This window comes from Phascolarctos cinereus, unplaced genomic scaffold (assembly GCF_003287225.1).
Source record: "Phascolarctos cinereus isolate Bilbo 61053 unplaced genomic scaffold, phaCin_HiC Scaffold_4;HRSCAF=312, whole genome shotgun sequence".
NCBI classification, from domain to species: domain Eukaryota; kingdom Metazoa; phylum Chordata; class Mammalia; order Diprotodontia; family Phascolarctidae; genus Phascolarctos; species Phascolarctos cinereus.
In genome coordinates, this window is record NW_027555847.1 from 200,132,404 (window position 1) to 200,152,857 (window position 20,454).

A 20,454-nucleotide genomic window follows, 5' to 3' on the forward strand; every position below is an offset into this window, starting at 1 on the left:
TGGATATAAGCTCTGTGGAGACAAAGATTATACCACTCATTTAATATTAAATTACTCACACACTTTAGATTCTCACAATATACGATACTGACTCTAGGAATTTGGCTATGACATCATTTTGACTGCCCTTTTTTCAAACTTGGTCACCACAGGCAAGTGATAGGTATTCAGTTTTAAAAACTGAATTTCTGATTTGGGAATCAATTTAAAGTATCCGAAAGCAAAAAAAAAAAAAAACAAAAAAAAAGTTGCTATCTCTATGATATGTTATTGGAACAAGAATGACTTTGCACCTGCAGTGTTTTGAATTTCACATCTTCTGACAGCAAAAATTTCTTTTCACCCTATTACACTACTTCTATATGTTGCATCCCAACAGGAATGTACTGATTGAAAACAAACTGTAGAGTTTGGTGCTAAGCACATATTTATTCAAGTTTTTCACTAAACAAGTTGGTAAGCCTTGAATTTTCTTAAAAGTTTCCACAAAGAAAGATTTTTTTTTCTCTTTTATTTTTTCCACGGGGCACTTGTTCTTAAATATATGTAGAACATGTCGATTACATAGAGGAGTAAGAATGAAAGTGAAGGGAAATGAAGGAACCACAATACCACCTACTGTTAGCTATATACTCTGGTTACCACCAAGCAAGGGGAAGAATTGTAGACAAAACTGAAGGGTAGGCAATTTGAAACATTTCATGTGCCACCCTTGCTTCAGTAGTCTAGGAAATGAATATCCAGCTCTAGCACTAAGCATTTCTTTTCTCACCTAATTTCTGAAATAGAAAATGTAAAGTTCTCTGTTTCAATTTCTGGCTAACTGAAAAATAAATGCTGTGTAGCTTTGTTTGCTATACAGTGCAATAGTTTAAAATGCTGCACTTAATAACAATACAAGGAAAAGCAAAGCATTCCAGTTCATCTGATTAGTAAGCATTCTTTTAGTGGTAGGACTGAGACCACCATCCAACAGTATGTCATTTTATGCTAATCCATAGGATTATGTTCTCTGCCATAGATTTGGTCATCAACCATTATGCCACTCTGTGATATTTTTACTGTTGCTGATAATAATCTTTAAGATTTTCATAAGGTTTACCTACATTGTCTCAGTTGATACTCACAACTACCCTGTGAAGCAGGGGCAACCTGTAGAAAACTTGGGTTCAAATTATGGGAGCTCTAGGTCAATGAGATTCACAATGTTTCAGCAAAAAAGAACTTTTATTGAGCCTGTCTGGCTAAGGAGAGTGGTGGCTGCTGCAGTTGGTACAGGTGCCTCGTCCTGCCCACAGGACCTGTACATTAGAGACAATGTCTGGAAGCCTCTACCTTGTAATTGTAGGCCATCATGGTGATCCAGTTTTTGAAATGGATTTTTATCAGCTGGAAAAGTGGAATCTAAGGATGATCATCGTCATCAGAATCAGTTCATAGCTCATGCACCCCTTGACCTAATAGATGAAAATATGTGGCTGTCTAACAATATGTACCTGAAAGTTGTGGACAAATTCAATGAGTAGTTCATTTCTGCTTTTGTTACTGCAGACCATATAAGATTTATTAGGCTTCATGATGTAAGACAACAAGATAGAATAAAGAACTTCTTTAGTGATGGCTATGATTTATATATAAAATTTGCAATGAATCCATTTTATGAACCAAATTCACCCATTCAATCAAGTGCATTTGACAGAAACGGGAAGAAAAACCTTCTAAGCTGAACATAGAAAAATTCTTAAATATGTGATATCAGAGTATGCATGGTAAGTAAGAGCCAATCAAGTCTACCATCTAGTCTTGGGTTTCTAAACTTCCACCTTTTGTTGTCAATTTTGCAGATGATCCAACCAACATAACTTACACTTTTGAAAAATACCATATTTAGATGAAGTGCCCTGACAATTATTTTGGCATTAAAAATTGTTTAGTAGATTCTACTTTGACTAGTCTAATATAATTTTAATTAAAATATAAATTAGGCAAATGTCACATTGTTGATTTGATTAACAGATCTTAAACTGAAATATAAAAATTGGCTCACAATAGAAATTAAATTTACAGAATACACATGGATCTTTTATTTATGAATATAGGCAATATTCATAGTGCTGAAGAAAAGAAAAGATTTTTTTGTTTGTCAAATTTTGTACTAAGTATTTATCTGAGAGCATCAAGTATCAAGCCTGGTAGTAATATTCACAAAACAGAAAACTTAGAGCATAAATATAACATTCTACCTATAAATGAAATGAAATGGTTGTTGAGACTACAAGTTAATTATGTAAACAGTACACCTTTGCATAATTTTTTATCTTTGTAATGTATCTGGAATCTTGAGGATGTTTTCTTTCCTCAACAAGAGTAACAAGAATGATAACTGCATTTCCTCTTGCTAAAATAATTTCATACTTTTGTAAAGGTATTAGAGTTATTTGAATATTTTAGCTTTCAAGAATAATCTGAATTAAATTAAATTTTAGCAGTTTGATAGTAAGCATATAGAGAAGACTATAATTAGAAAAGTTGCCTGGGAGTTTCTGCATTGTACAAAGTACAGAATCTTATTCTATAAATTGCATTATGTTTGTAAACAGATGACATGACCATAACCCAACAGTCCCTGGAAAAACTACAAATGCCTGGAAAAGTATTACTGAATACAATATAATAAAAAGGAACTTTTAAGTTAAAAAAAAGAACTTTTATTGAAGAGACATTTATGCTCATTCATTCAAGAGCATGGGGAAGCCCCAAAATGACTGTAAAATGGGCACCTGTAGGAGAATCTTACAGCATCACTGCACAGATAAGGATATAGGCTTCAAAGATACTAATCAAGGTTGTTATTGAGTTATTTCAGTCATGTCTAACTCTCCATGAACCCATTTGGGGTTGTCTTGGCAAAGATATTCAAGTAGTTTGCCATTTCCTTCTCATTTTACATATGAGAAAACTGAAGCAAACAGGGCTAAGTGACTTGCCCAGGGTCACACTGAATGTGTCTAAACAAGGATTTGAACTCAAGAAGATGAGTCTTCCTGATTCCAAGCCCAGTGCTCTATCTACTGCAGTCCCCTTTATTCAGATCACAGAGCACCCTTATGTACGCAGTCAGTCAACAAACATTTATTAAGCATTATGTATCAGATGCTTGGCTGAACATGGAGTGGGGGAGATATAAAGAAAGGCAAAGACAGGGTTTCTGTCCTTAAGGACCTCACATTTTAAAAAGAGAGACAACATGTAAATTGTTAGGTACATACACGATGTATGGAGAGGTAGTAGGTGGAAGGTAATCTAAAAGGTGACCAAGGAGGTACCTGGAAAAGTCTCCTTCAGAAGATGAGATTTGAGTTCAGCCAGGAAACATAAGAAACAGATGATGAAGGAAATAAGCTACTTAAAAAGTCAAGTAGATCTTTGAGCAGTTACACAAAAGGACGTTCACCTGTACTGGTTTACACCACCACCTGGCTGAAGAGGTGTTGGAAATGATTCTGCTAGTGGGGCACTGATATTGGTCATTACTATAGCTGTAGCTAAGATCCTTTGTTTATCCTACCTTTCCATATAGTCTTGTACAAATTCCTACTCTCTTACAGGCCACACCTTGAACACAGCAGAGATCTAATAGTCAGTGAGTCAACATTTGTTAAGAGCTTACTATGTGCCACTCACTGGGCAAAATTCTGGGGATACAAAGAAAGTTAAAAATAGTTCCCTGATCTTAAGGAGCTCATCAGCTAATGGAGGAGGCAACATACAAACCGCTATGTACAAACATTGTTACCGTTTGTCCTTCATTCTCAAAGAGAATCAATGACATCAAAGGGTGATGTCTTGATCTACGAGTGAATTGGATATAAGTGAGGCAGAGCTATGCATCACTCTCTCCTCCAGAGCCATCAGAGTCCTATGGCAAGATGACTGGTGATGGCCCCATGTACAAACAAGATATATGCAGAGCACTGTAGTTAACAGGTAATAAAAAAAGGAAAGATGATTTCAGCAGGATGAAATGTTTTTCTCAGAAGATAAGATTTGAGCTGAGTATTGAAGAAAGCCAAAAATGACATATGAGGCAGAGGTGAGGAGAAAGAACATTCCAGACAGTAAGGTATAGCCAGTTCAAAGGAAGAATCCAGAGATAGCGTGACATGCATGACGAATAGCAAGTACATGTGTGAAGCTGCATTGTAAAGTGGTAAGAGGGGAGTAAATTGTAAGAAGGTAGTATTGGGGCATATTATGAAGGGCTTTAAAAACCAAACAGAGGATTTTGCATTTGATCCTAGAGATAATGAGGAGTCACTGGGGTTTACTGAGTAGGAGAAGTATGACATGGTAGACCTATGCTTTAGAAAAATCACTTTGGCAGGTGAGTGGAGAATGTATTTGAACGGAGAAAGACTTGAAGGAAGGGGAAGAATGAGAATGATATTGCAATGTTGCAGGTGAGAGGAGATAAAGGCTTGGATGTGGGTGATGTCTATGTGGGGTAGCTAAGTGGCACAATGGATAGAGAGGTATTGGCTGGGAGTCAGGAACTCATCTTCCTGACAATACTTACTAGCTCTGTGGCCCTGTGCAAGTCACTTAACCTTATCTGCTTCACTTTCCTCATCTGTAAAGTGAGCTAGAGAAGGAAATGTCAAATTACTCCAGTATCTTTGACAAGAGAACCCCAAATGGAGTCACAAATCGTTGGACATGACTGAAAAAGAAGACTGCACAACTGGAGACAAGGAAATAATGAGAGATATGGAGAAGGCAGAAATTATAAGATTTGGAAATAGTTGGCTAATTGGGTGTGAGAAGGATAGAGAATAAAGGACGGCTCCAGCACACTTTTGCTCACAAAGGGCATTCTCTCTCAACTCTCTATGATTTATTGTTCTCTCTGAGCCTTGATATCTTCTTGAAACTGTTTTTTTTCTTTTTTAAAATTTATAAATTAATTTTTAGTTTTCAACAAACACTTCCACAAGATTTTGAGTACCAAATTTTCTCCCCATCTCATCTCTCACTCAACCACAAGATGGCTTGCATTCTGAATACTCCTTCCCCTAAACTGCCCTCCCTTCTATCACCCTCGCTTCTCTTATCTCCTTCCCCTTCTATTTTCCTGCAGGGCAAGATAGATTTCTATACCCCATTTCCTGTACATCTTACTTCCCACTTGCATATGAAAAGAATTTTTGACATTTGTTTTTAAAACTTTGTGTTCCAAATTTTCTCCCTCCCTCCCTCCCCACCCACCTTCATTGAGAAGGCAAACAACTTGATACAGGTTATACATGTGTAGTCGTGTAAGACATTTCCACAGTAGTCATGTCGTGAAAAACTAACTATATTTCCCTTCATCCTATCCTGCCCCTCATTTATTCTATTCTCTCCTTTGACCCTGTCCCTCCTCAGAAGTGTTTGCCTCTGATTGCCTCCTTTACCAATCTGCCCTCCCTTCTATCATCCCCCCTGCTCTCTTATTCCCTTTCCCCTTATTTTCCTGTAGGATAAGAAAGAAATTCATACTCAATGGAGTGTTTATGTTATTCCCTCCTTATGCTAAATCTGATGAGAATAAGATTCACTCATTCTTTCTCACCTTCCCCCCTTTCCCCTCCTCTGTAAAAGACTTCTCTTGTCTGTTCTATGTGAGATAATTTACCCCATTCTACCTCTCCCTTTCTCCTTCTCCCAGCGTAATCCTCACTCACCCCTTAATTTTATTTTCCAGATATCACCCCTTTATCTTCAACTCACCCTGTGCCATCTATCGACCTCTCTCTCAATCTCTCTCTCTCCCCATACATACATACATATAATTTTTTCCCCACCAACTACTCTAATTCTGACAAAGGTCTCATGAGTTACAAATATGTTTCCATGTAGGAATGTAAACAGTTCAACCTTAATAAGTCCCTTCTGATATCTTTTTTCCTATTTATCTCTTTATTCTTCTCTTGAGTCTTGTATTTGAAAGTCAAATTTTCAATTCAGGTCTGGTCTTTTCATCAAGAATGCTTGAAAATCTTCTAGTTCAATGAAGCCCAATTTTTCCCCTGAAGGATTACACTGTTTTGCTGGGTATTTGATTTTTGACTGTAATCCTATCTTCTCTGACCTCTGGAACATCATATTCAAAGCCCTCCAATCCCTTAATGTAGAAGCTGCTAAATTTTTGGTTATCCTGATTGTGTTTCCAAAATACTTGAACTGTTTCTTTCTGGCTGCTTGCAATATTTTCTCCTTGGGAACTCTGGAATTTGGCTACAATATTCCTGGGAGTTTTCCTTTGGGGATCTCTTTCAGCAGGTGATCAGTGGATTCTTTCAATTTCTATTTTACCCTCTGGTTCTAGATTATTGGGGCAATTTTCCTTGATACTTTCTTGAAAGATGATGTCTAGGCTCTTTATTTGATCATGGCTTTCAGGTAGTCCAATAATTTTTAAATTCTTTCTCCTGGATCTATTTTCCAGGTCAGTTGTTTTTCCAATGAGATATTTCATATTGTCTTCTATTTTTTTTTCATTCTTTTGGTTTTGTTTTATAATGTCTTGATTTTTTATAAAGTCATTAGCTTTCATTGCTCCATTCTAATTTTTAAGGAAGTATTTTCTTAAGTGAGCTTTTGGACTTCTTTTCTGTTCAGCCAATTCTGCTTTTGAAGGCATTCTTCTCCTCTTTGGCTTTTTGGACTTTTTTGCCGTTTGGGTTAGTATATTTTAAGGTGTTTTCTTCAGTATTTTTGGGGTCTCCTTTAGCAAGCTGTTGACTTGTTTTTCATGATATTTTTGCATCACTCTCAGTTCTCTTCCCAGTTTTTCCTTTACTTCTCTTACTTGGTTCTCAAAGTCCTTTTTGAGTTCTTCCATGGCCTGGGACCAATTCATATTTTTCTTTGAGTCTTTGGATGTAGGAGCTTTGACTTCATTGTATTCTTCTGTTTGCATATTTTGATCTTCTTTGTCACCAAAGAAAGATTCTATGGTCTGACTTTTTTTTTTGTACTGTTTGCTCATGATCCTAGCCAATTACTTGAGTTTTAAACTCTTTGTTAAGGTAGGGGTCTGCTTCCAGTGTGGAGAATGTACTGTCACAAGCTTCAGGTATTTTGTGCAGCTATTTTCAGAGATACTTCTAGGGACCTGTAAATTTTCAGTTCTTCCAAGGTGGTATGATCAAGAGTAAGATGTTTACTCCTTTCCTGGCCTGTGCTCTGGTCTATGAGTGATCACACTCTTTTTTGCCTTAGAACTGTGAGGAGGATTCTCTCTCCACTGCCACCACAACCTCTGCAACGCCAATGCTCCTCCTCGCCCCAAAATAGCACCCATGATCCAAGCATGGGCAAAGAAAGATAATCCTGCCTTAGCACCACCAAAGAGATCCCTGCAATCCCCCTCTGAGCAGCAACTTGATCCTCCCTCTGTCTTTGGGCAGAGAGCTCAGGAAGCAGCCACCGACTTGGGGTTGAGCCAGGACTGGGGCCTAACCAACATCTTCCCTCACTGAGGTCTGACAGACCATTCCTACTGATCTTCTAAGCTGTCTTTGGTGTTTGTGGTTTGAGAAGTGTGAAAACTGCCACAGCTGTTGATGATTCACAGGCCTGCTCCAGGTTTGCTGAGGCCTGGTCTTTGCCCGTGGGGCCCATGCTGAACTGTGGTTCTCTCTCAGACTGGTGTGATAGACCTTTCCAATCAACCATCCAGGTTGTCTTGGGCTGGAAATTTCTTTCACTCTTTTTTGTGGGTTCTGCTGCTCTAGAATTTGTTCAGAGCCATTTTTATAGGTATTTGGAGGGGTTTAGGGGAGAGCTCAAGCAAGTCACAGTCTTTACTCCCCCATCTTGGCTTCATTTACCATAAGAGTACTATCTTTGGCAGCTCTCTCATGAGCCAGAGACACTGAGTTCAGCTGTGAAACTATGCCTCAAAAGTTACTAAACTGTGAATAACCTTGGCTGAGCAATAACACTACTAGGTGCATACCCTAAAGAGATAAAAGAAAATGAGGAACTGTACAAAAATATTCATAGCAGCTCTTTTTTGTGGTGGCAAGTAATTCAAAACTGAGAGGATGCCTATCAATTGAGGAATGGCTGAACAAGTTATAGTGTTGGAATATCAGCATACTATAAGATATGATGAAGAGAATGATTTCAGAAAAACCTGGGAAGACTTGTATGAAATAGTTCAAAGTGAAGTGAGCAGAACCAGGTGAACAATTTATACGATAACAACAATGTTGTAAAGACAAACAACTTTGAAAGAATTAGGGACTGCAGTCAACATAATGTTCATCATGATTCCCAAAGAATGATGTCTATCTCCTGACAGTGAGGTGATGGATTCAGAGTACAAATCAAGACATGTTATTTGTATGTGATGATTGTAGGAATTTATTTTGCTTGTCTATACATTTGTAATAGGTTGCTTTCACAGTGAGAAGAGAAAGAAAGCATGAAATTAAAATAAAATTTAAGTTACAAAAGAGAAATCCAGATGCCAGTTGTCCTTCTCAGAGGAAAAGATGTCCACTTCTAGGAAAAATGAGAAGAAAATTACCTGTAGTGAATTGCTCAGACAGCACAATTCCAAAAGTCAACTGAAATATTTGTTCAGTAATCGCACAAAATATTTCATATTTTAGGCATTAACCTTCTGGGACTGTATTACAGGAGTCATGGGTTACTGTGTCTTATTTTAAGTATTTACTAATGCTTGATTTTTCAGTGTTTTTTTGTTTTAAAAATGTCCTTTTTGAAGGAGGAACTAGATAGCCATTCTATAACTGATAACTAATACTTTATATACGGATTAAGGCAACCTATTAATCCCCATAACTGCTGGTGAGGTGATAATGAGCCAAAGATTATGAGAAAAGTCTAGTCCCTTCTCTTTAGGGTCAGTCTTCTCAATGACTGTATCTGAGTTCCTTGTTCATGTACACACACACACACACACACACACACACACACACACACACACACACACACATACACCCCTGTGTCTCTCTCTCTCTGAAAAAAGCAATTTTATACTCCTAGGGAGTAGGACTATGACAGAATATGGATTTATTCTAGCTCAAGAACCTAGAAATATTGCACAAGAAAATCATTAATGTCATAAGGGTAAATAACTTACATGCATAATAATAATCAAATATTAAACAAGATAACGTTGTTCAGTTATGCCAATTAAGGGATGTTTACATGTGGTGTATCTATTAAAGCCCACAGTAGGCACCAACCTAATTAGCCATCTTGTAATGTGCTATGGTAATTGAAATGTGGGTGAGCTTCACTAGGCATGCAGAGGCTTTTCAGTGAGAACCAGTGGGAATTCTGACTGAATAACTGTTGAACCATTTCTCTCTGAGAGCTAGGAAAATCTGAAGCTGCTTTCCTGTGTATTTAGCCCCATTTGTGCTGGTAGGAATGATTCACTCCTGTGATTCTCATTCTCTAGCTGCACAGGCTACTGAGTCATGTCCAAGAACAGTTCGAAGGACTTGAACTAAATCTGAATCACTCACTACGTTGTGCACCTCAGGGTTCCTTTCTTTATTTTTAGGCATTCTCATGTAAAGAAGCTAGTATGCCTTTCTCAAGGAAAGAAATCCAGGTTACTGAGATATGGAAAAAATGCTCCAAAAATTAATTACTGGAGAAATGCAAATTAAAGGAACACTGAGGTATCACCTCACACCCCTCAAACTGTCAATAATAATAACAAAAAGAAAATGACAAATGTTAGAAGAACTGCAGGAAAATGGCATGTTAATGCACTGTTGGTAGAATAATAAATGGGTTTAACCATTCTGGAAAACAATATGGAATTAGGTACAAAAACTTACTAAATAGTGCATGCTCCTCCTTGACCCAGCTAGTTCTATACATCAGAGATAAAACAAAGAGGAAAAGGATCCATATATGCAAAAATGTTCATAGTAGCTCTTTCTGTGCTTGCAAAACTGGATAATAAGGAGATGCCTATCAATTGAGAAATAGCTAAACAAGATTGGCATATGAAAGTAATGGAATACTACTATGCTATTAAAAATCAGGAAAAGGATGGTTTCAAAGAGACATGAAAACCAAGACTACCGTGAATTGATAAAAAGTGAAGTGAGTAGAACCTGATGAATAATTTATACTATAACATCACTATTAGTAAAGTAATAATTTTGAAAGGCTTAAAAACTTTGATCAGCTAAATGATCAACCATGGTTCCAAATGACTGACAAAGAATAACATCATCTACCTCATGACAGAGAAATGATGAACTAATATACAGAATGAGAAATCCATTTTTGGATGTGACTGCTGTGGAAGTATGTTAACATAATAGGTTTATTTAATATGGTTAATATGTTGCTTGATTATGCCTAAGTAACACAGAAGTTTTCCCTCTCTTCCCCTCTCTCTCTTTCTGAAAGGGAAACGAATGTTTGATATTAAAGTGCTATTATTTTTAGAAAAGGAAATAAGAATGGGCATGATTTCTCTAGAGAGCTTTTCCTCCATGAGACCTCTAGCTTGAACTGATCTGACAGAGTACAACTTTGTTAAGGGCAGAGTAGAAGGCCATTTCCTTACTGTGAATAGGCATGAAGAAACTCAATATGCAACTAGAGCCAGCAAAGGTAACAAGTAAGTCTTCATGAGGAGAAAATAAATATTATATTCATTTTGCTAAAGATGTTATAAGCCAGCCCCCTCCCTAGAAACTAGAATCCCATTAGAGCCTCTTTGTGGTCAAGGTATGAACTGTAGTTGACTAGGAAATATACAGATGTAAATACAAAGATGAAATAATTCTAAAGATGAAAACATTCTAAACTGACCTAATACTTTATGCTTTGCAAAAGTGCTTTTATCAGTCAGTGAGACAAGTAGTGCAAATATTCTATTTCCATTTTATAGATTAGTAACATATGTTTAGTGAAGAAAAGAACTTTTCCCAGTGGCAAGCACAAGTGAGAACATGAATACACGTACATGTGGAAAGTCAACCAGATAATTTGACTTAGTCTACTACTCATCTAACTCTCTTAATTTTTCCTATAATCATAATCACTCTTGCCCCATAATAAGGGCAGCCTTAATCAATATTAGCCCAGAGGCTGGGACTGTCCCTGCTTTTATAAGTTGCATATAGAGGCAGCCTTAGCATGAGAGAGACAGAGAGATAGGTGCCTTCTGTCTGGTGGTTTGCAGCCGCTTCTGCCTTTCTTGTCTCCTAGTTCAACTGCTTTGCCTCTCTAAAAGTAACTGACATTCAGGGTTTCTAATGAATTAAAATGTTATTTTGCCACTGTGCTCTCCTTTCATATTTAAAAACACACTGTGCGGAAACAGAAACTGATACACAGATGATGGCAGACCAAATCTAAAATTCTCTATCACTGAAGAATTGCTGTAACATTTTTTTTCAGCCAAAGACAAGGTTAATTATTAGAACATCCATCATATTGGCCAGACTTTTAAGGAGTCTGAACATTAGTGAGCTATTGGCTAGATTTTTAAGGATCTGAGCACCTTAATGGAGATAAGATGGACCTTATATACAGAGAGACTGTGGGAGGGATCTAGGAGCGGCCAAGTAGTTTGGGGTGATTGGAGGAGGGGTCTAAGGAAGATCTGGATGGGAGTGGCCAGTAAGCTTGGGTGAACAGAATGCCTGGGACCTGGACCTCATGGCCAAAGGAAAATGGAGCCTAGCTAGGATTAAGGGTGGGAAATGGCCGGGGGGCCATAGGGCTAGGTTAGGTTAAGGGTAACACAATTGGGAGATTGGGTGTAGCCACAATGAAAGGCCAGTTGACTGGATTATAGACTCAGGCAAATGTCAGAGATTTGGCCATGTGGGAAAGTCCAGGGTTTTTCCTTTTTGGGGTCCAGATACTAACCTCATCATTCCCGCTCAAACAAATTCTTTTGGGGCAAGGGGCAGAAGTCTTGGCTTGTGAAACTGCTTCCTGCTGTCAAGGGGCATAGAGGTATCCCTGCCTCAGGGCGGGTCCCAAAGAGAAGGTTGACTGGAACCGAGCACAGTCTGCATCCAGGGAATGATGGGGTGACATTGGCTGGTACACACCGTTTGCTAGCAATTGTAGGTGAATGGCCTGTAGTCTGGAAGACAAAAATCTGACCGAAAAAGACTGCAGGATAAAACATCCTTAGCTCTGTTTGGATTCAGATAATTCAGTTTTCCAACCATGTAGTATCAAATCCACTCCACAGCCAGACTCAGGAATAGCCAGGTGGATAACATTCCTTTTCAAAGGAACATAATGGGTAAACTGAGCCAGGAGGATCCCATCTTACACTGAGGCTAAAATTGTCCTTTCAGCTCTTCCCAATGCTGAGTTCCAAATCATGGGTGCATGGATGCCTGTGTTTGGGTACTTGTGCTTGGACCCCAATTTCTCCCTAGCTTCAGTAACCCTGTCTCTGGCACTTTCTCCCCATCCCAAGGACACTGTGCCTAGCAATTACTCATGAGTGAGCCTCAATAAGACCTTTATCTCTTTCCCTGGTGCACTTACAAACAGCACCTGAAGGAATTATTATTTTGAACTGGCTTTGCACTGGTCATAAAGATAATTCTTACCCACTGGACTATTTATACTACCGCCCTACCTCATCATCTACATCCTGGACTCCTCATTATCTGTATTTTAGACCTAAGATATATGTATGCTCCCTATATCTATCTTGTCAAACAAGACATTGAATGGTGGCAGACTGGACAACTTTCAGTTACCCCTGACCTCTAGTTAACTTAGTGATGTAGCAGGCCTAAAACCGCACCTTCATGTGGCCCCGCTTGTGGGCTTTTCCTAGTGAACTCAGGGTAAAAAACCTGCGCAGTAGGTACAAAAAGTGCATGTTCTTTTAAGAACTGACCACTCCTTAGCCACTGCCTGATCCCCCCCGAATCACCTAGTTAGCATATTTGGCACATCTTTTATTATATTTTATGCTATATAAACTTTAACCATACCCTTCTAACATTGCATGTTCCCTAAGAATTGCCCCCTGAAAAGCGTAATAATAAACTTTTTGCCAACGTGACTTAAAGAATGCTTGAGTCTGTGAATTCATTCCAGACAACCCCTTCCTGTATTCCAGTCTTTGTGGGGTCTCAACCTCTCAGACCCTAACACTACCAGTATCACTTTCTCTGAGTAGCTTATGCCATTTCTCTCAGATGGTGGATTATTGATTATTAATGGATTATTATGATCCATCAGGCAACTCAAAATATAATCCCATGTGCTTCTTTACCTCAAACAGCAAGTTTCACTAATCATAGCTTAGGAAAGGCTTTTCCAGGATTTATATCTCAAATTTTAATTCGTCCTGGTATAAAAAGCCAATCATTAGAGATTTCTATATACTTGCAAATTCTCAGCAAATTAAAAGCCAAATAAGCTTTTTGGCAAGTTTACACATTAAAACAGTAACCAACATTAGCCAAATTATTTTAGAGGTAACCAAATTATGAGATAAGTGATACAAAAAGTTCACCAATTTGAAACTTGAAACAAACCCATTACCAATCAGGTGACTTCAGTTTTGTTAAATGCATTTCCAAATTACACAAAGAATCAACATCTAATCGTTAACAGTTAAAACTACAACTTTAAGAAGAGAGTGCTTACCCAAGTTTGGAGGCTAGATTCTTGACCTTGAGCAGGATGTGCTAAACCTGGGTGATACTTCCAGGCAAAAGTTGCCCTAGGGACCAAGGCCATTGCCAGTGTGGCCCATGCTGTAGCTGCTGCCCCTCTCCCCTCCTTCCTTTCCCCAGGTGAGGGAGGCAAAATCAAATATAAGGAGTAAACAGTGAAACTCTCTTCTTCTGTGAGAGAGGTTAACAAATACCCTCTTGCCTCAAGGGAAGGGAGTGGGAGAAAAGAGTGACCAGGGATGTAAGGAGGAGTTTCAAAACTTCTTAATGACTGATCAATCTCCAGAACCTGTTAAGATGTTATAACTGTTATAACTTTTCCCTGTAACCTCCATGAAGGAGGATTCATTGGCGTTGAAGGAAGGGAGTAGGTAAGCCTCAGGGAACCAACAAGCAACTACAGTTTACCCCAACTCCCTAGCGCTGAGAGAATTGACAGAACTGGGCATACACTTCTGGATAGGGTGGCTGTCTTTGTCCTCTATGCTGCAGAAGGTGTATCCAGGAGCATGGCCTAGAACTGACTTAGTGGACTGAGAGCCTGAAAGTGTCAGGCTGAGTGTGAGGTAACCTAGTAACTGTCTGCCCAAAAAAGCACCTCCAAGACTTGGTGATTGGAGAGCTACCCTAATTGCAGAGCAAGAAAGGAGGGAGCAGGGAGGCTTACATACCTTCCAGTCTTGGCTGGAGAAGAACTTGGGGTTAAGCAGTTACTCCATCTATGCCTCCAAAATGTTGAGGTTTAAAGGCTTAGGGGTGCTGGCACCCCAAAATCAGAATACACAAGTCTTGCCTGAAAGAATTTGACCCAAGCCTTCTTCCAGCCAAAGACAAGGTTTGTTAGAACATCTGTCATATTGGCCAGACTCTTAAGGAGTCTGAACATTAGGGAGCTATTGGCTGGATTTTAAGAATCTGAGCCTGCCATAATATTTTTGAGAGAAGATAAAGAGAAACATTCATCTTTCATTACAACAAAGCTTTAATCCATATTGCAATCCTATCGAACTGATATCAGTAACAGAGAAGTGGACCTGAGTTCAATCTGAGAAAGAGACAATGCCCTAAAACCCAAATGATTAACTGTGGGAAAAGAGTGCTTAGCTAAATAATGAGTTCATTATCATTGGAAGCATGGTAGACACAGTTCTTTGCTCATCTCAAGACCATACAATTTAGAATCAGAAAGGACATTATTTAGATCTAGCTGACAGAATGTTAGATGAATATTTTATATATTCATTTTACAGATGAAGAAATTGACACCTAGAAAGGTTAAGTGACTTGTCTAGTCATATAAACAATATCAGACTTGGGATTTGAACCTAGCTGCTGTTCCAAATCCAGTGTGCATGTGTACATATGTGTGTGTGTTTTCCTAGGATGTCAATCCCTCTCCATCTGGGATACATAAAATGGATTCCTTAATTGGGTAGTAGGGTTATACTCTAAGGACTTTTGCAATTCTAATATTCCATGATTCTGAAAGGAAGTGTTCTCTTACATATATCCTTGCATTGCTTACTTCACAGAGGTTGTGGTGAGAAAGGTGATTTGTAAACCTTAAAACAATACATAAATGTGAGCAAAATGGGTGTAATAAATTATCTTTATTGCAAGAATCAATGAGATAACCCATAAAAGCACTTTGTTAATCTTAAGGTACAATATAAAAACAGCAGATACCATAGATAATATAATTTTAAATTTGGATGGGACCTTGGATATTACCTAGCCCAGTTCACCCATCCATTTTAGAGGTGAAAACTGAGACGCATAGAGGTGAAATGACTTGTTCTTTGTCACATGAATAAATACTGGCAGATCTGAGACCATGCAAATGGATTACTATATCAGATTGCCTGCCATCCTGGGGAGGGAAGAGAAGAGAAAGGGGCAGGATATTTAAAACTCAAAAGCATATGAAAGTGAATGCTGAAAATTAAAAATAAATAAATTAATAAAAAAAGAATTACCTGAAGAGCAGCTTTCTTTTATTGTTTTGTTTTGGGTTTTTTTGCATTTATATTGTGAACATCATGTAAGTTAAGCCAGTTTTAGGGACCTACAAGAAATGAATAGCTCAGTTTTCCATCAGACTTTGTCTCACATATCAGTTAAAAGTTCATAATCAGAGTGAGGTGACAAAGTTTTCAAACTTAGGGAATGGAAACTTAGAGGATGTTGACAGCACCATCCCATGGTCTGCTTCTCCTGCTCTTCATTTTAACTCTTCCCCATCAAAGACCACACTTACTAATGGTGAAAAGTACATTTCCATCCTTCTATATCCACACAATAATCCCTGGTGCCTCTTCCCTCACTTTCTTACCTCTACAGAAGTAAGGTTCAGTATCCCCTGTGGCATACTTCCTATCCTTTAGTGTCTACACACATTTTCACATCTGCCCAATTCTTATTCCACATGCACAAATTCCTAGCCAGTACTCTAATAAAATATCTCAAGAATGTGCTAAGACACAAGCAATTCATTTTAGAATTCTTTGATGGGAGTGTACCATTCAATTATTTGGTGGTGTTGCTTAAAAAGGGAATCTTTGATCTTTGATAGAAAGTATATGGCAATATTTATAGGCTATTGGAGAAATTTAGAAGACTGACTCATATTCTGCTCACTCATAGGACCAACCTACTTCTGCACAGAGCTGAGCTGCAGGCAGTAAGACTGAGAAATGAGGCCATTATATTTTAGTTTTTCTTTTTCTTTTTTTAAAGCTCTGACTAAATCTTCTGCATCACTTGGATAAGCACCTGATTGAGACCCCAGGGTTCGCTGCCATGAAGAGAAAAGGCAATTTTAAGGGTAGATGCTACTAATTGTCTCCCTGGAACAGTAAAGCCCTTCTTCATTTCCCCTTCAGAATGACCCAAAATTGATGTTCATTATTTGCCCTGATGGTTAAGTCTCAAGCCTCCCATTTAGATGGTTAGTGTTAAATTTTTGAAAGGATAACAGAAAAAAAAGGCTGGTTCCAAAAGGTTTGGATTTTAATAATTCTACCTGACTTCTATTGTAGTCTCAAGGGATCTGCCATGTTTTGTTTTGTTTTGTTAAGCCTAGCACCAATCTTTCTGAGGCCAAGAGAGAGAATGTTTAGTTCTTTGATTGCTCATGTATAAAACAAATAATAATTCAATTGCATTTATTTTTTTAAATTATTTGAGAGACAAGATGGTGGAGTAAGTAAGTCTCTCTCACTCTCCCTTATTGATCTTTAAAAACTGAGAAAATATGGCCAATGGAAAAAACCCTGGAATAGCTGAGCCAGCAGAAAGATGGCTTGCAGCAGTCTTTTAACCCAGAAAGCTTGGGGGATTAAAGGTCCCTCTTGCTCTAGTGAAACTGTAGCAGTATAGAACATGAGGGTTTTTTGCATTTATGACATCCACCGGCAAGCACCAATACCTGGATCCCTCGAGTGCCTTGGCACAGGCAGGGGAACCATAAACTCCAGCCACCAAATCATGCTTCAGAACAACTCCAAGAAGCACAACTCCAAGTGGGCAGCTGTCCTCCGTCAGCCAAACACTCCAGTGCTTCAGCACAACTCAAGGAAACACAACTTCAGGTAGGCAGGCATACTCCAGCAGCCAAAACTTCTGCTAATCACCTCCTGAAAGTGATCCCAAAATTAATGATTGGATTTGAGGTGAGTCTTGAAGTAAGTCAGGCAAGCCAAGAAACAGAGTGATGGGACAGAGCATTCTGGGCATGGAGGACAGAGAATAGGAGTATCAAATCTGAGGAACATCAAGTGGGGTGGCACAGCTGAATTGTGGGGTGCATGGAGCAGACTAAAGTATAAGACGACTGTAAAGGAAGGAAGGGGGCAGGATAGGAATAGCTTTAAATGGCAGATCCTAGATAAGGAGGGTGGGTAATATTGTCAGACCTAGCTTTAGGAAATAAAATACTTTGCTAGCTGAAAAAATAATAGGTTAGACTAGTTAGAAAGCTATTGCAGTGGTCTACAACTTAGACTCTACATGATGGCTGATGAGAGCGTCAACTAGGATTGTGGCTGTGTGACTAGAGAGGAAAGGATCATATAAGTGCGATGCTGTAAAGGTAGAAATTGTAAGATTTAGCAATGGGTGGGATATGTGGGCTAAGTCAAAGTGAGGAGTCGAGGATAACACTGAGGGTGCAAGCTTGGGTGCCTAGAAAGATGGTGGTGCCCTTGACAGTAATAGGGAAGTTCAAAAACGAGAAGAGTTGGTAGAACAAAATCAAACAGCAACAAAACACTAAGTAAGCAAAACAGACAATGTTGGTATAACACTTAAAATGAAACGACATAGTGGTGTGTACGGTCATCGAAAGCACTTTTTAATGTTGTTTTTATTAATTGCTTATGGGGTTATTTTTTAGTTGGTTTGCTTTTTATATGACTGTTTTTCCTTGACAGTTGCTGAGCTACTATTTTCTTCATTTATCATTTTGCTTGTATAGTCTTTCTTTGGTTTCTATTTATTTGAGCATTTCTACCTGTCAAAAAAGAACATTTATAGTTCTGAAAAATGTCATATCAATTTCATACAGCTGCATGAACATTAGCAAGAGGGAGATGTGCATTATGATGCACCAGTTAGATTCAACTGAAGGAACACATTAAATGCCTTTTGTATGTATGCCCTGAGCAAAGCTAACTTTGCCAAGAAGCTGAATTAAGATGAAAAGAAATACATTCTTGCTCTAAATACTAGATGCTCCAGAAATGGACTCTTTGTTGTTAAATGAGATCAACTTGGCCAGCCTACAAGATTATCTTCTAGGAAGGTGAATAAACATAGGGACTGAACCTTACAAATGCACACATCCGTTTTCTAAAAGCCAGGCCTCTTGATTTTAAAATTAGAAATTATGTTAAGGATAGAGTCTATCTTTTGACCATTAGATTTAGAGATGCCTTGGAACTTTGAGAATATTTACTATTACTCTTTTAATTTGCAGATGAGCAATTAAAAGCCTCAGACTCTAACAATAATGTCTAATAATAATAAACATTTACATAGTGTTTTAAGGTTTTCAAAGCACTTTATAATATTAAATACTATCTCATTTGATCCTTACAACTACCTTGTGAAGTAATTACTTTTTATTATTCCCACTTTACAGATGAATAAACACATTTCATGGAAGGATTTTTAGTCAATAGTAAACACGAAATTTCTTTCTGAATCAGAGTTAGAGTAAAAAAAAAGTTCCTTTGCTTTTTGGAGCTCAGTGCTCCATGTTTCTCTAGTATGTTACTAGCAGTAGCCCCCACCCTTAATTGACTTGAGCCAAGCTGTGGCTTAGCAGTCTTGTATTGAGAAAGACATGAAGGTTCTATAGAATCATCGAATCTTGATAAGAAGGACCTCTGTCGTCCCCCCCCCAAAAAAAATGGAAGAATGTTGGAGGCCAGCACCTGGTAGTGGGCCCCTAACCCCGTGAGAACACCACACCCCAAGCAGCTTGTTCCGGGACAAACCGTACCATAACGTGTTCCTGTCAGGGCTGACCGCAAGATGTTGCCACACCGCCCCTGGAAAGTCCCGGAGGCCTATTTTCCTCTTTTGCCCCTCCCCGCTTTGCCCTATATAAGCTTGTAATGCTCAAAAATAAAATTAGACCTTGCCTACCATCCTTTTGGTCTCACTCCTCCTTTTCACCCATTCCCTTCAGCCAGGGTCCTCCTCGACCCCCCACGTATACTGGCCCTGCAGGTCGGGGCAGAAGAATACATGGAAATTCTATCAAAACCAAAACAAAACTCTAAGTTAAAGATATGAAGAAAAGTCATGAATAAAAGTATTTGGAATTATGCAGGAAATGTGACTAAACTATCTATATCCTTTGAATTAATGGTGTCACAACTGAGTTTATATCACAAAGAAGTCAAAGGCAGAAATAAATGCCCAAGATGTACCAAAACAAACAAAGGACAATTTGTGGTAGCAAAAAAGTGGAAAGAAAGTGAGAAATTAACTGGGTTAATTGATTGGAAAAATGTCTAGAAGATATAAATTTAATGGGATATTTTTGTGCTATATGAAATTATCAATATGAGGTATTCAGACGAATGGGGGAGGGGGTATGAACTGATGTAGAGAAGCATTAGCATAACCAAAAGAACAATGTACGTGGTAACTGCAAAAAAGTTCACTGAAAAGAAGTCAGACTAAGTAATGGAAAAACAAATGAAGATTCTGTAGTACAAAGTTGCTAGTCTCATAAATATATTTGAACATGGTCTTCTAGCTACAGGATGCCTGGGCCTCATCTCTGAAATTCTTATGGTAGTACTTCTTCCTTATGGGAGAGAAGTAGAGTAGTATACATTTTTCAAAATGCATATATTTCCAAAATCAGTCACTGTATTGAATGTTTTTGCTCAATTGGTATGCTTGATGACAAGTGAGGATTCAATAGGGAATACTCTTAAATATTAAAATGCATCAACAAAATATGTATTAAAATTTAATTTCTGAAGCAAACAATGCCATGAGCAACTTCTTCAAATACTTTGTTGAATTCTCAGCATCCTATACAATTAAAATAGCTTTTTTTTAAAATTAATAAGATGGAAGGTACTTTGGAGATCATCATCTCATTTAATAAGCAAGGAAGCAGAGGCCAATAAAGATGAAGTAATTTGTTGAAGTTACATAAATAATGAGCAGAAGTGAGATTGGAAACTGTCCTCTGACCCCTAAATCCAGCACTCAGTCAATT

At 38.2% G+C, this 20,454-nt stretch overlaps 1 pseudogene; it reads left to right on the forward strand.

Annotated features, from left to right (window-relative positions):
* Window positions 1-1,317: 1,317 nt before the first annotated feature.
* Window positions 1,318-1,727, forward strand: LOC110200853 (trafficking protein particle complex subunit 2-like; annotated as a pseudogene).
* The last annotated feature ends 18,727 nt before the right edge of the window (window positions 1,728-20,454 follow it).